The sequence below is a fragment of the Gorilla gorilla genome, chromosome 10, assembly GCF_029281585.2.
Source record: "Gorilla gorilla gorilla isolate KB3781 chromosome 10, NHGRI_mGorGor1-v2.1_pri, whole genome shotgun sequence".
In the NCBI taxonomy this organism is placed as follows: Eukaryota; Metazoa; Chordata; class Mammalia; order Primates; family Hominidae; genus Gorilla; species Gorilla gorilla.
In genome coordinates, this window is record NC_073234.2 from 141,812,677 (window position 1) to 141,823,880 (window position 11,204).

Consider the following 11,204-nt stretch of genomic DNA (forward strand, 5'->3'; position numbering starts at 1 on the left):
GTCATCTCCAAAGGGCCTGGGAAAGTGAATCTTTATTCAGTATCTATTCTGGGATGTGAGCTTGGTCAATCAGGAGGAAAGAGAAGGGGACCTGTGGATGGACACTCAAGAGGCGGCTCCAGAAAAAGATTTTTAATTTTTGTTTCTCCAGAGAGAGGTCAATGATTAAGCTTCATCCATCATCATCTCTGATATTAATTCATTTACTAGATTCCAGTCCTTCTGGAAGGATCTTCAGGTCTGATGAGGCTGGGGAAGGGATTTGGGACCAGTAAAGCAATGAGGTGGGGTGGGGAGAGTTCCTGGCAGGGCTGGGCTGGAGCTGTCAGTCAAAAGGACAAGGTTGTGCAGAACTGCAGTGTGGAGGAGAACAGAGGCCTGAATGCAGCATGCTGACCTGTTGTGTTCAAACTGTTCAGAAACAACTTTTTTTGGTTTTTTGAGACGGAGTCTTGCTCTGTCACCTAGGCTGCAGTGCAGTAGCGTGACCTCGGCTCACTGCAACCTCCACGCCCTGGGATCAAGCAATTCTCCTGCCTCAGCCTCCTGAGTAGCTGGGACTACAGGCGCCCACCACCACGCCGTTAATTTTTTGTATTTTTAGTAGAGACGAGGTTTCACCATTTTGGCCAGATTGGTCTTGAACTCCTGACCTTACATGATCCATCTGCCTCAGCCTGCCAAGTGCTGGGATTACAGGCATGAGCCACTGAGCCCGGGCCAGAAACAACTTTAAAAAGTCATGGTTTAACAAAATTAGATGCTCTCATATATGCAAATGAAAATTCCAAATTTTGGCCTCTTGTGAAAAATACAGAAGACAGGAGATACTGGGTCTGTGTCCTGGAGGCAGCACCTGAGGGGACATCTGTCATGGCCTCAGATCCAGGCGCACCACCATCCCCCTACCCTCACACCTGTGTCATGGCCTCAGATCCAGGTGCATCACCATCCCCCTACCCTCATACCTGTGTCATGGCCTGGGCTCCAGGTGCACTGCCATCCGCCTACCCCTCACACCTGCTCCCCAGGACTCCATCTTCCTGAAACATATGCCACTCCCGCCTCTCTCCTAGGTTGGGTAAACCAAGAGACTCAAGAGACAGCTGCCATTTGGAAGAGGGTCACCTGTAGCAGGCCCATGGCAGAAGCCCAATCAGAAATGCTGCTCCCTGCAGAGCTCCAGGCTCTGGGGCCATGGAGTAAAATGGCGTTGCCCACACAATCCACAAGGGTGCCTGTCGTGTTGTGCTCTGTGAAAGGCCTCACCTGCAGCACTGATTCCTGGACCCTGTGAAGAGGGGGTCTTTGTGATCCCCGTTTTATAAATGAGAAGGCTGAGGCATGGGAAGTTGAGTCACTCTCCTTCATAACCAAAGGAGTACTCAGTCCCAGGCCTGTGTGACCTCAGCTTCCAAGACCTGGCCAAGAAACCTGATTCCAGAAACAGGAACAAACACTGGCTTCAGCCTCTGGTGGACCTGGCCCAATGCTGGGTGGAGATCTCAGGGACCTGACTGGTCTTTTAGGGTGGAAAAGGGGGAACCAGTGGGTCAGGGAAGAGGGAGGATGGAGGATGAGGGACCATGGCAAGGTTGAGTCCAGTGTGATGCCTCCTATGTAGAGAGACCCCATCTGTGGGGGGGTCATGGCTGCCCACCTCATGGTGGTTCTGATGGCAAATGGGCAAATGTAGTGGTGATCTCAGGGCAAGTGCAGGCACAGTCAGTGCTCAGGAATGGCAGCCTATGAGCTGACTACACTTCTCTTAAAATCACCAATTTCGTTGTTGCCCAGCATGCCATCAGCCTATAGAGTCAGGTGCCCCAGATATTAAATCCCTGTTAATTAAGAGGGTCAAGTTATAAGTTCATGCACCAAACACTTGGTAAGCAAGTCTGAAGTAACAGCATATGCAAGCACAAGGAGCACAAACATTATAACCTCTTACAGGAAAATAAACACACAAAAAACATACAAACGGGTCCCCATTAATATGGCCCCAAACGGCTAATGGAGATTCATTCTTATCTAATTATTAAAAGGGTTGTTTTTCAATGTTGGTCAATCTTGTTTGAGTTACCATGGCTACTATACATGACAGTACAAATCATTTTTTTTTTTTACAAAATTTGATAATTCAAGCATTAATAAACATAGTCTTGTTTCCCTTAATTGAATAGCATTAAAGAGATTTAGCTGAACTTTTGAGCCCTCCTTGGCATTTTCTTTGTAAAAGACACATAAGACTCCATAAAGAGGGAATCTGTAGCATTAATTGATGCTTGTTCATACTCCAACTTACCAGGCACTTGTCTACTCCCCCAGAAGAACTTAGTCTCTCTTGGTAACATGAAATCTTAAGTTAGGTAAAAGGATAACAAGAAGATGTCTACCCTACAGTTAAGATTTGTGTGCCAGGCTGGGCGTGGTGGCTCACACTTGTAATCACAGCACTTTGGGAGGCTGAGGCAGATGGATCACAAGGTCAGGAGTTTGAGACCAGCCTGACCAATATGGTGAAACCCCATCTCTACTAAAAATACAAAAAATTAGCTGGGCGTGGTGGTGTGTGCCTGTAATCCCAGCTACTTGGGAGGCTGAGGCAGGAGAATCACTTGAACCTGGGAGGTGGAGGTTGCTATGTTGATGCAGGAATGAGCCATGTTTTGTCTTGGAGAATGGCTGTTGCACTTTTCATATTAAAGACAATATCAGATTCACAGCGTGCCACTGAGGAAGTTCCTAGACAACAGCATTTCTCTGCTCTCTGGGATGGATTCAGTTTGCTTCTAACGGCGACAGGAGATACTACCTGGGTGGACCCTTGGTATTCAACCAAGGGTCTCTCTTATCTCTGTCAACCCAGGGGTCCTGATGGAATGGGCCTAAACTGCTGCCCTGACCACTCAGGGGCATGGGTCAGAGGTGGCCTGAAATACCATGACCCCTCCCCGCTTTGCCCGTGACTGGACCATGGTTGGGCACAAGCTGGAGTCCTGAACCCTTAGACAAAAGTAAGGTCAGAGCAGGGTAAGAACATTCAGATAAAGCCAGTCTTTCCAGGAAAAAGCCTTTTCTGGGGTAAGGGAGAAGTGACCCTACCCATCTTGCTTCATGTTTGGGAGGCCAATGTCTCAGAGTTTGATGTCTGAACTTGCCCATTTTATAGCCACTTGGAGAAAGGCCAGCAGAATTGCAGAGACAGAGTCAGATACTCTTGGCATCTTCCAGCTGCTGAAAACCCTGGGGCTGCCTGCTGCAGGCTGCCCCTCATGTGGGGAATTAAACATATGTTGTTAAAGTTGTTATTGGTGGGGATTCTGCTAGCTGTAGTGACACAAAAAGCTACTGTGACACACACATATATGCATGTGTTTTGGGTTAGAATCTGAATCCTGCCTGTGGTTTTGGGCTTGAGGCCAGGCCTTTCTGGGTTGAAAATAGACAGCAAGTGTTAGAAATGGTAAAGCTTTCTGTCCTTAAATGAAATTGTTTTCCTTTTTATAATGGGAAGGGTTGAAAAATAACTAAAAATGAAATAAAATATCTCAGTCTGTGTATTAGTCCATTTTTATGCTGCTGATAAAGACTACCCGAGACTGGGAAGAAAAAGAGGTTTAATCGGATTTATGGTTCTACATGGCTGGGGTGGCCTCAGAATCATGGCGGGAGGCAAAAGGCACTTCTTACATGGCGGCGACAAGAGAAAATGAGGAAGACACAAAAGTGAAAGCCCCTGATAAAACCATCAGATCTAGTGAGACTTATTCACTACCATGAGAACAGTAAGGGGGAAACTGTTCCCATGATTCAAATTATCTCCCACCAGGTCCCTCCCACGGCATGCGGGAATTATGGGAGTACAATTCAAGATGAGATTTGGGTGGGGACACAGAGCCAAACCATATCACTCTGTGATTCTGTGTTCTAACATTTTGTCTGGGACCACCTAAAATCACACTGCACATACCCCACGGGGAAGATCCACATTTTGGCAAACACAGTTATAATACAGTGAACAGAATTGACATTTTTTAATAATACTGAGCACATGTGAACTATTTAGACCAAAACAGAGAGTTTTAGAGGGTATTGCTGCTACCTAGCATAAATTAGTTCAATGGAGGTTTAGTCACTATGACACACACACACACACACACACACACACACAGAGAGAGAGGATTGTGGACTCCTCTGTCATTTTAGTACCAAATTTAAAGTCAAGGAATCAGTACATTGTTAATCATGACCTTGAATATCTCAGCTTATTTTCAGAAATAAAAGTAATTGTGGCAACAACCACCAGTTAGAATGCCAATGAGAAATGCCAACACAGCATTTAAAGAATGATGAAATAATACATATCTTTTAACAAGCACATTTATTACGAATGGGGATTTTCTTGTGGATTTTCGTCAGACTAACACGGTGGTGTCACAGAGAAGAAAGTCCATGCGAAGAGCTTAGATTTCCATGCATTATTTTTCCTGAGAAATTAACCTAGATGCAGTGTTCATGTTGCTCATGTAGGTTCTAGGGAATTCTGGAAGTTCCTGTTGTTCTCACGCTTTCTTTCTCACTCTTCCTAAAGATAAAATTGACTAATCTTCAGCATTTTATGCACTGCTCATGACTTTTGTCATATTTGCCATAATGCAGTATTTACCACAGTATAATATATAATGATATTTATGTTATTTACTTAAAATTATCTTTAAACATGCCTATTTAACTCTGATACATGTATTTTAAAAGGAAATGACAGCTGCACTACAAATGGAAAACCGCGATCACTTACTGTAAGTAGAAGACAATTATAGAATAAATGTAAAAAAGGCAAAACATTTTGCTTAGATTCTCTGTCTGCTTACTGCTTTGAGGCTGAGTCCTGCTTCCTCTTGGTAAAAAGAAAGGTTAGTAAGTGTCAGATTGATGTTACAGACACAGAAGCAACAACAGACTGAGGCTACCTACTCAAGGTAATCAGAAAAGCCCACTGTGTATCTGAAAGGAACCACTTCATTACTGTGCTCTTACGTGTTATTTAAGTTTCAGTTACACCACACTGAAAACCATCTGGCTTGCCATGTGAAGCTTCAGAAGTACACATCCCCCACTTTGTTTCTGACATTACCAGATGCACATAGGGATGGGCAGCCCCAGGGAAGCTGTCATGAGCGATCGAAAACACTAATGTCATTTTATTCCCCTGGGCCAAGGCTTGGGCTAGGGATGGGGCATGGGTCCCAGTTCTAGCCACTGAGAGACAAAGAGAGACCCACTGGGAATTCTTGGAAGGTTGTTTTTTTCCATGATAAAATCAAATGCAATGTATGAAGCCTCTTCTTTCACCACATTTAGAGCCACAGTGTAAAGAGCTGATGTCTGGTGCTGTGGCAGCCATCATGTTACCATGAGGTACATACCTTCTAAGTAAACCACTGTGCAGAGGTTAGAGTACAGGAGGACAGAAAGAGCCTGGAACCCTGGTACCATATTTGAGTTTCTGGACCAATATAGAGTTCACCTCCACCTCCAGATATCTATTTTTTTTTTTTTTTTTGAGACAGGATCTCACTCTGTCACCCAGGCTGGAGTGCAGTGGCACAATCTCAGCTCACTGCAACCTCTGCCTCCCGGGCTCAAGCAAACCTCCCACCTCAGCCCCCTAAGTAGCTGGGACTACAGGTGTGTGCCACCATGCCCAGATAATTTTTGTATTTTTAGTAGAGACAGGGTTTCACCATGTTGCCCAGGCTGGTCTTGAACTCCTGAGCTCAGATGATCCACCAACTTTGGCCTTCCAAAGTGCTGGGATTACAGGCGTGAGCCACTGTGCCTGGCCACCTCCAGATATCATAATGAATAAATGCCAAGAATCCTTATGTCTCTACCCTTAAAGAACATGGACATGTTTGCTGAGTAGTTTGTCAGCTACTTGCAGCTAAACACATTTAGAGTAATGCACTAGCTATCATTCATGGTTATTACCAATGATTGTCCTGTGGTATATACCACCAGTGTACTTTTCTTCCCCTTAATCAATACGAATTCCAACTATCTTTTTAGAAACTGCTCAAGATTTAATTCCAGGGAGCAGAAGCCAGGAAAGAATTTTATGGTTAGAATTCTTAAGGAAGTGACTTTGATAAAATAAAAACTATGCAGCAAACACACACACACACACACACACAGAAACACACACACACACATATAAATACCTGGTAGCATATTTGAGTTTCTGGACCAATGTGGAGTTCACCTCCAGATATCTCTCTACTTTTTTTTTTTTTTTGAGACAAGATCTTACTCAAATGCAATGTATGAAGCCTCATATATATATATATATATATATATATATATATATATATATATATATAAAGATTATATATCCATGTAATCTTTAAGCATTAATTTGGATTTGATCAGAAAAAGAGAGTCAGTACAAGTTTTACAGAAATATAGGAGTTAGATCTTACACCAGTATGGGTTGAGTTGGGGGAGGGAGGTTTTGAAGGCTTCAGTGGAAGATCCCAGACAAAGGTGTTGATTTCAGATCTCTTCTTGCAGCACTAGAGAAGCAGAACCTCAGGAAGAAGCTCCATAAGCTGCCATGAGCACACATGGAGGCTCCTGGAGAGGATGGTGAAGCCACCCCCCGGGCAGAATGGTGTCCAGGGGTCGATGTCTTCTGCTTCTTTCTGCCTACCAAATCACTCCTGAGTTCCCCTTAAACCAAGCTCTGACCAGTAGGCTCAGAGGCAAATAGATCAGGGAAATGTACCGCCCAGCCTTAGAAGAAGATGGTGGCACGGAGGTGTCAAGAGGTAATATAGCACCTATATATATGTACCAAGGGAAGAGGGGGGGAAAATGTTCAAAATTACATTTCGTTCATCCATCCATTCAAAAAATACTTAACAATCACCTGCTTTATAGCAGTCACTGTCTTGCACCGGGATATAACAAGGTACAAACTAGGTGCAATCTTTGCGATTATTAGGTTTATTGTAGCAGTTGTTGCTGTTACATCTCACTGCTCTCATTGCAAATGTTAATGGTGGCTTTTACGTCTGTGAAAATAAAAAGCATGACCTTTTGATAGTTGTTTGCTGTATGGAAGCCTATTTTACTATGTTTGCATGCAAACTTCTATCTGACCTTAAGCTAATGGGAGCTTGTAAAGAGGTGGAATGGAATGTAAAGTTTGAAAAGACAAGAAAAGAGAAAAGGAAAGGGAAGGGATGGGGAGGGGAGAGAAAGAGAGGGGAGGGAGTAAGAAGAGAGGGGAGGGAGGGGAGGAGAGGGGAGGCAGGAAGGGAGGGGAGGGGAGGGAATGGGAAGAGAGGGGAGGGAGGGGATTGGGGGAGGGACGGGAGGGGAGGAGAGGGGAGGGGAAGGGAAGAGAGGGGAGGGGGTGGGAAGAAACAGGAGGGGAGGGGAAGAGAGGGGAGGGAGGGAAAGAGAGGGGAGGGGAGGGAAAGAGAGGGGAGAGGAGGGGAGGGGAAGAGAGGGGAGGGAGGGGAGAAACAACAACCATATGTCTTTATTTCCTGTTAGCTCCATTTCTGGCCTTTGGTCTCTTTCTCAGAAAGCAGGCCTCAGTGGCGTCAGTTTCTTCCTAGAACCTGCAATGCCTCACCAAGGTGACAAGAAGTGCAAGGTAGTTAGCTCTCCTTCAGTGCTTATGAGTTAAAGGTGATAACATCTGAAGACCGGTTATCACATTTGAATTTTTCTTTTTATTTCAGGAGTTGGTTTTCACTGCCAACCAGCGAGGTGACCCCCTCAAAGCAACCATGTTGGGACAGTCCATTTGCTGCATTTTGATTATTTGCTAAGAGCAAATACCTTTTCTGTTTGGGTTTTGCTTTTAGAAAAAAAATTTGGCAGATGGTGGTGGCTTTCCCCGTCATTGAAAGAAGAAAGGTAGTAACTCTACTGGTGCACTCCTCTGAGTTGTGCTAACAAAGAAGAATGCTGAAAGAAAAGGGAAATGAACACCATTTTCAGGCAGCTTCTCCAAGTTTGTTTTGACAGTGTTATAATTTTCCTTTAGCGACTGTTGAAGCAAATATCTGTATTTATGTTCAGATTAAACCGAGGGAGCAAAGACTGCTAAAGCCAGTAATTTCTGGGCTGCAAATGCAGGATAGCTCCAGTGAATTTCAGATTCTTAAAGGTTTTTGCTGTAGTGAATTCATGACACAAAGCATTTGGAGGGAAACCTATTAGAGAAGAAACACATCCTAAATGAGAATTACTGAGGACGGGAGGCTCTTGTCATTTATTGGATTAGTTATAGCACTTTACACAAGCCTGTAATATTTGTTCTGCTGCTGTGGTGTGACTGGTAAAATGAAAAGGTACGTCAAGGGAGTGCTTGACTGACGTTCTTATTTCTTCCGTCTTCTTATATTGCTGGGAGGATTCTACCACTGCAGGGCTAGAAATTAATATCACACTCATTTGATAGGAAGAGCAAAAGCAAGGTTATGAGTCAGAGACATTTTGGTCCCAGAACAATAACTCTATTGATTGAGTCAAATGTGTTTAACTCCAACAGCAAGACCTTCCATCTGCGTGAAATAATCATGTCCGTTAATTGTAAATAGGAGCATCTTCAAAAGCTGAGCTAGAGGCGGAGCAACTGGTAAACCAGATGTCCCAAATTTCTAGGTTTGTACATTGTGATTGTTCTAGACTTGTGTGTGGATATTGGTAAAATGACATAGTCAGATATCTCACAGATTTTGTGAGATATGTCCAAAGTTCCCAAGTTAATTTATTACTAAAGTTAGAATTTCACTTACTGTGAGATTGGAATGCTAGCCAGCTACTGAACCGTATGTGTGCCTAGGGGCCATTTTGAGACAATTTGCTGAATATTAAAAGTACAACCAATAATGTTTCTCTCCACATCCACAATAGCGCTTAGAGGAAGCATCTGGGATTGAGCCATCTCACATCTGTCTAATCACATTCATTCAAATGTGATGGGCCCAACTGGCCTACGGACATGGCTGCATATCACCATGGGTGGAAATTAAATCAGAATTTGGCTCAGGAGAGAGATGAAGAGAAAATGCACATAGATAATTGGCTCAGATAACATTCTGTTTCTGGAAGTCACAAAGAGTGGAAATTGGAATATGTAAATTAAAGAAAAACAGGTAAGAATTCACATGAACCCCAACCACACCCCGTGTGTGTGTTCTCATTCTCATTCTCTCTATGGTGCCTGTGAGCAGTTGGAGTTTGAATTTTTCAGTCAGTAAGGTTTGCTGTTTATTCAAGGGCTGCTCCTAAAAAAAATCAGGTCTAGTCAAGAATATAGAAAAGTGAAATTATGCATATTTTCCTGGGGAATATAATAGATGTTCTCATAGTCTTATAATGTAAAAAAAATGAAGGTAAGACTCTAGCTCCCTTTCTTCTATCTTTCTGGCCTCACTTTAGGCTAATATTTTCTTTTGCAACCATATACCAAATTATTACATATGGAAGCTGTGAAACTGAAGGTTCTGTAAAACTTTAAAGCCAGAGAACTTATGACTCCTCCATATAGGAAGAGAAATGGGAGAATATTAGGCTGTTTTTAATACTGGGCATCTGGTATTTTTCAGTCCTTAAGATCAAGTCTGCAATGGAAGAAGAGCATTCATCTGGTACAAGTTGATGATTGTGTAAGTCCAAGGAGTGATGTCAACACTGGGGTTCACCTGAGAACATGGACATGGCTGATGAGGGTTTAGGAGATGCTCATATGGAGTCTTCATATGTTCCCTGGATCCCAGCTCTGCCTCCCCACCAGAGAGTATGTAATTCAGCCGAGATGTCCCAGAGTCAGCTCTCTGCTCATATCTGTTCCACACTGAAGCCAATCATCTGAGAAACCTAAGAAGTGTTTAATGTAGTTAGGAAAGTGAGGGATGGAGACCATAAATTCCTTTTCATGTAGCAGAGTATATATGTGATACTCATTCTGTGGCATTTGGGGCATAAACAAGAGTCGACGAAGGAACGTGAAGGTACTCGAAATCTTGACTTTTGTCTCTATAAAAATGGCATAGGGATGAAACACACTTGGCTGTTATGACTGTACTCTTTTCAGATTTACTACTTGCCTTTCTACTGATTTTTCTGTGCCACAGGTCTTGACTCCTGTAGGCTAAATTTCTCAGCCCCTTCTGCTCACTGATATATGGGAAGGTTTGGCCAAAGGTGGGTGACTGGTGGGGAGAAGGATGAGGGAATTCAGGGGATTGCTGAGCCCATTCTCTACTTTAGACAGTGCTGCTGGCACTGGCTCTGTCTTCTCCGTTCCCATCTCCCATCAGACGGTTCTTCCCTCTATGGGCCTAGTCCTACCTAGACACTTTCCAGTTGGATTCCAGTTCTGGGGATGCTCCCTCCTCCAGGGATCTAAGTCCTTCCCATTGTCTTCGGCTCCTGGGCTCAGCTAGAACCATCTTTTCCCATTGTCCCTGTGGTGCTAGGGCTTTCAGTGGTTATTAACGTCTGTGTTGTATCATCTTGCCTGAATTTCAGCTCTCTGTAACCAGTTCCCCAAATAAAATTCCCCCCATTTACCTACCTTCTGTGAGTCTGTTTGCCTGACATGACCGTATTAAGTATACCCGGTATATTAGTGAGCTTCGGATGATATCACAATGTGCCGTAGACTGGGTGGCATAAAAAACAAAGGAATGTATTTCTCATTGTTCTGGAGCTGGGAAGTCCAAGATAAAGGTGCTAGCCGATTCCATGTCTGATGAGGGCTCTCTTCCTGGCTTGTGGATGGCCACCTTGTCACTCTATTCACACACGGTGAAGAGAGATAGAGAGCAAGCTTTCTGCTGTTGCTTCTTATAAGGGCACTAATCTCCTCATCATGGCCCCAACCTCTTGACCTCATCCAAACCTAATTCCCTCCCAAAGGCCCCATCTCCAGATACCATCATGTTGCAGCATAGGATGGTCCACAAACACATGTGGGACTTAGCGCCATCGCTTGACCGACCATGAGCTCGGGAGCTCATGAGGGCTGTAGTGCCCAGACAGTGGTCCCCAGACTCCAGTGATTTAGGTAATCCCACCATATTTTTTATATCATGCCACTCAAGAGTTTATTCATAACTGTGAACTTCCTATCCTGTTGTTAATGTTTTATTCCTTAAGTGAACTCAATATTTTTTCTT

At 43.8% G+C, this 11,204-nt stretch overlaps 1 long non-coding RNA gene across 1 annotated transcript; it reads left to right on the forward strand.

Annotated features, from left to right (window-relative positions):
* Positions 1-7,547: 7,547 nt before the first annotated feature.
* LOC109029123 (uncharacterized) lies at positions 7,548-10,600 on the forward strand. The gene is made up of 3 exons (XR_002008144.3): positions 7,548-7,666; positions 7,755-9,176; positions 9,630-10,600. It is a non-coding gene; the product is annotated as an uncharacterized lncRNA (long non-coding RNA).
* Positions 10,601-11,204: the final 604 nt, after the last annotated feature.